The 5,348-nt window shown below is 39.7% G+C and overlaps 1 protein-coding gene across 1 annotated transcript in view; it reads right to left on the minus strand.

The window, feature by feature from the left end:
* The window catches only part of camkvl (CaM kinase-like vesicle-associated, like), a 51,494-nt gene extending 49,347 nt beyond the window's left edge, over positions 1-2,147 (minus strand). Inside the window, exon 1 of the mRNA XM_014017788.1 lies at positions 1,588-2,147. The gene's annotated coding sequence lies outside the window, so the exon portion shown is untranslated. The remainder of the gene's footprint in view (positions 1-1,587) is intronic.
* Positions 2,148-5,348: the final 3,201 nt, after the last annotated feature.

Here is a 5,348-nt window from a genome sequence, read left to right on the forward strand (position 1 = left end):
ATAGATAGATAGATAGATAGATAGATAGATAGATAGATAGATAGATAGATAGATAGATAGATAGATAGATAGATAGATAGATAGATAGATAGATATGTAAATGGGTAGATGCGGGTAGATGGATAGCTAGATATGGGTACATGGGTGGGCAGATAGATGGGTACATTTGTGTAGATAGATAGATGAGTAGATAGGCAAATTGGTAGGTAGATCCATGGGTAGATAGATGCATAGACAGACAGACAAGCATCTGTACAGAATAAGTAATGCAGGATAAAAGAGGAGTGTGCATATTGTGAACTTGACAGCAGAAACGTGTGAACCGTGTGAGATATGGCACCTGAAATGTTGTCTGTTAGAAGGTTCTTCGCACCTTGTTACATAAAACCAAAGCTAGTGAAATCTACAGGCTTAAAGCATCTGTGAATGGAAAAAACACTTCTGCTTTCTAAAGTCAAAAAGGATAAAAACACTTTTTTTCCCAGTTTCCACTTTATTTGTTTTCCTACATCTCAGCAGCCTTCTCCTATGCTCTCTCTCTCTCTCTAGGGTGCAGTTGTGTAGTAGCTTCCACTAGATTCACTCTGTTTTCTCTTCTCTCTCCTTTCATATAAAGCAAGTTAATAAGGCCAGTAGGGGGTGGATTGGGCTTTTATTGCAAGAATGAAATATGAGGCACTGGTTTATCTATTGTAGTTTTAATAACAACAGTTTATCAGTTCTGATATGTTAAATTATTCAATTTATACATGCCTCTGGTTTTCTGCAGCTCTTCCACAATAAAGCTTCACCAGAAGGATGCCTTGAAATACTTCCGACGCCAGCCTCCAAACACTTGAGCTCAATATATTATGATTTCAAGCACCCACTTTAAACCTAATAATATTGGTCCTTATTTTAGGGTTAAGGTTGACTCCAAACATGGAGAGGTTGTGGTCAATACTTTAGCACAGGTAATGTATAATTGATGAGAAAAAGCTCTAGCTGGAGGCAGTGAAAGAAAAAATTGGATGTGAAAGCATCTAAACCTACTTTTTTTCTTTTAGAAATACCTTTTCGGTGGAGCAAAAATGTCTACGAGTGGATGTGCAGCAACTACAATTGAAAGAAACTGAAAGAGCAAATAGGGTTTGGTATTTATGATTGTAGGCTTTTTTAATTTTAATTTGATAGTATGGCAATATCCTATTAGAAAAAAAACGAGTTTTTAAGTGTGAACTGCAAGAACAGCAAGTTCAACTTCTAACACCCCATGGATAATCATTTGCATGTTTTTAACATTTAAACCAAGTAAGAATGGGGAAAACATTGCTGTTTGTTTTTGTTTTTGCTTTTAATTTTATTTTTGCAGAAGCACAACCCTCTGACACTTTTTTCCCCTACGGTTGTCACTTGGAGGTTTCCACTGCAGCTGTTTTACGCACGCCGGCTGCGCATAATCAGAATATTGAAGCGGCACGCTGGGAAACGTCCCTTTGATTCTAGGATCAATTGAATGTTTTTTTTTCTTTCTATTTTGTGCGCTGCTACCGCCAACGTGCATTACAGAGGCTTGTGCGGGCATAAATAATTGAAAGTTCGTCTTACCTGGAGTTGCCGCGGCTCTGGAGAAGTGTGGGTGCGCGCAGCCCCCAACCCTAAAAAAACAAAAAACAAAAACAAAAACACTAAAAAAATAGGAAAAATGAAATAAAAAATAAAAATAACAGAGAAGTCTGATCCTTTGCTGTGCTCGGGGGCTCAGAGAACAGACAGATTTCACTAATTCTTTGTTTCTCTCTCTGGTTGTTGCTGATGCACCAACAGCTTCAGAGAGGTGAAGTAAACGCAGCTCCCGCCTTGGCACGACTGTCTGCTCATCGGTGAGAATTAGTTTGCGCGCTTCTGACTGCCGCCCTCCCTCCTACTCACGCACTCACCCACTGTCTCCCACCCATGAGAACTAATCTTTAATCTCTCTGTCTCTCTTTTCCTCTCACTCTCTGCCTGGCAGCAGGGTAGCTGTCTTGGAATAGCGTGAGAGATATGTATATTTTCAAAAAGCTCCCGGAGGCTCAAAATAGTGCCTTTCTACTACTTCTCTGCGACACCCTTCATGTTGCCACAGCTAGAATACGCATCTATGTGTGTACAGATATGTATCTGCCTGTCATAAGAGTTTCTCAAGCTGTCCCGGCKCGCGCGCTCGCGGGCAGCGGTGCGCGGGAGTGGCCTCCGGATTAAACCGTGGGATTATATCTCTCAACATTCATTTCATCCCACTCCCACTGGAAGCGCACTGGTGGACAATGACATCAGTCTTTGGCAGATCCAGACAAACAGATTCATGTGGGATGGAGAGAAAGACAAAGAGAAGAAAGAAAAGAGGGGAAAAAATGGAAGGAGGGATGAGAGAAGGAACCATTTGGATCATAGTCTGATTCAATAATCTCTGCTTTAACCAAACTCCATCTGACTGTAAAGTAGGAAAGGTCAGCTGGGTGAATGACGAAATGAAGTAGCTGTTTGCATCATGGTGTGTGTGTGTGTGTGTGTGTGTGTGTGTGTGTGTGTGTGTGTGCGCGCGCGCGCGCGCGCGCGTGTGTGTGTTATGAACAGTAGATATAAAAACAGCCAAATCTGTGTGTGTCCGCATGACAGATGGCTGTGGTGACGTTGCAACTAAACACTGTGTCTGTGAGGTTGCATGCCTGTTAGTGTGTTTGTTTCAGTGGTGGAGCTAGTGTGTGTGTGTGTGTGTAGTGCTTGAGTGTGTGTATGAGGTTAGAGAGAGAGAGAGAGAAAAAAAGAAAGAGAGTGCAAGTTCCGTTTCATTAAGGAGGCAGTAAATGTATATCACCTTTTTTCTTGTTATTTGCAGCTTTTACTTTTGTGCACACAAACATTGGTGCACATTCTTCTCACACTTTATGTTTTTTTTTTTTTTTTTGCCTTTTTGTCCAGATGCTCGCGGCCTTTCTTCACAGTTATTCACAAGAGACCTTGAATCAGCGGCAACATGTATTCGCTGAAATACGGTGGTACAAAAGCTGATATGAGTGTGTAGTGCAGAGATAGGGTCAGGACACGGTGTGGAAAGAAAGTCGTCAGCAAATGTAAAGTCTCTTCGGCTTCATCTAAAGAGAGCTTTGAAGCCCTTTGACAAAAGGATTCTAGATGTCTGTAACTTTAGGAGGGAGTTCTTGTAAAACACACTGCAGATGCATTTTTAAAAATTAGTTCCACGTGTGCTTTAGATTTCAAGTTGCCAGTTTGTTTTACCTGAGGTCAGTTCACGACAAAAATATTTAGAGGAAAAATAAATTCAGATTCAACTTCACTGTGTCCAACATCTCAGCATCTTATCATGTTTTTAAATCCTTCTTTCTTATATTTAAATAATTCAGCTGGGATCTTAATAACTTCAATGCTGAATTCATCATTGTAACTCTACAAGCCCCTCTTTCCCCCTTTTTTGAGGTCTCAGAGCAACTCATTTTGAGGCTGTTTCTTTAAATCCAAAAAAGGAGCTTTACTTTATTATTTCCAAAGATAGCTGTTATTTGACTTTAAATTAGCTGTTCGATGAATTTAACCAACCTTGTTACAGAATTCAAATATTCCAGACTGCTTCTGAATATTGTGAGAATGGATCTGAAGGAAAGCATTGCTCTGTCCTGAGTGTGTCCCTTTGGCACCTTTGATTCAAAGAAAAAGTCCCCAAGAACCTCAGATTTTCATGGCAGACTTTGTTGTTTGGCAAGAAAAACAGTGGAAGTGTTTGCTGCAGGCTAAAAAGGAAAAGATCCACATATTAACTTTGAAATCTTGTCAGATGCTTTAGGGTGTGGGATTTCTTTAATGTGTCAGGGACTGGGCTGCTGGTATTCACTACTTTTTAGATGGAATCTTCATTAGGGAATTAATAAGTTGCTTAGGAAGGTTCACAAATGAGAACRTGAATTTGTGAAAAGTTCCATGAACAGATATTTGGAATTGGTGGACAAATACAAAATGAGTTTGATATGTTTGTGGAGAAAGACAGTTTTCAGTTTTTTTTCCACTGTTGCTAAAACACAATCCACAAAACCTTCCTCCGCTATCCCCAAACTCTAAACACAAAGCACTTGTCTAACTGTAAACGCTACACATCATTCACACTATAACAGAAAAAGTGAAAACACAAATATCGGTGTGACATTTTTTAAAAATGAAACTATGCCCCCCACACACACAAACTACAATTGGTCAGCATCACGTTATCGACCTGTCAGGCATAGGCCTGCTTGATGCACACCCTTTATTGCTTCAGAACTCAGTCTACGGGAGTCAAGCTGGTATTGTCAGTGTTTTCAAAGTTGACATGGTCACCCTTTCTTTGGTCTGATTGTGTTGCTCTCCTGAACCATCTCTACAATGAGGGTTTCTTGCACTGGTGACAACCCTCCTGCCTCCACGTTGCATTCTTTCAACTCTAAAGAAACAAAAAAGGCATTTCACAGTACACTTGTACATGTACTCTAAAACACTGTAAAAAGTGCATTCAGTAGAAACATTAATGTATTTGTGTCACATTCTAGTTGTACAGCAGGGATACTGAGCTGAAACCTACTCCACTATAAATATTTACTGTAATGACCAACACAACAGTACAGTACATTACAGTATCTGTTTTGTTCTCTGAACGACCTGATATTAGTAGTTTCTAAAAACCTACTCAGGTTTGAACAGACTCTTTGTCCTGCTTTGGTCATTGAAATACTGTGGACGATGACTGTTGCTCTATGTGTGGTTTTCTATCTCTCCCTCCTCATCTCCACCTCTCATTCTTTGGCCTGCTGCTCTCGCTTGTCTGACTCAAACTCCTCTTCCTCTTGTTCCGGCCATGAAACATTCAGCAAACTGTGCAGTCTGAACTGGGATTTAAAGATGTGGTCACATCATTTGCAGCAAGTGTCTTCAGGTTTGAGTTGTCGTGTTTAGGTAACGAATGGAAGATGTTAGTTTTGTGAATTGTGTTGATGGTTTTTGACAAATGGGGGCTAGTTTTGTTAAATGTGTTTAAGGAACTGATCATTTGGTTTAGAAAACTGGATTTTGTGTTTTAGCAATAGTGAAAAAATATTAATTTATAGAAACAAGGAGGAAGGAAATTTGAAAAACTGTATTTCCTGGCATGCTTTGCTTTTTCTAAGGTAGGGATGGTCAACTAGTGGCCGCAGGCCACATCTGAACCACTAGTGACTTCCATCTGGCCGACCAATGTTTTTTTTTTCTTAAAAACAATAAAAAAATTAATAAAAATAAAAAAAACACTCAGCTCTTAAAGTCTAAAAGCTGCTTTGAGTGCTTTTTAAAGAATATATATA

The sequence above is a fragment of the Austrofundulus limnaeus genome, unplaced genomic scaffold (assembly GCF_001266775.1).
Source record: "Austrofundulus limnaeus strain Quisiro unplaced genomic scaffold, Austrofundulus_limnaeus-1.0 Scaffold3, whole genome shotgun sequence".
In the NCBI taxonomy this organism is placed as follows: Eukaryota; Metazoa; Chordata; class Actinopteri; order Cyprinodontiformes; family Rivulidae; genus Austrofundulus; species Austrofundulus limnaeus.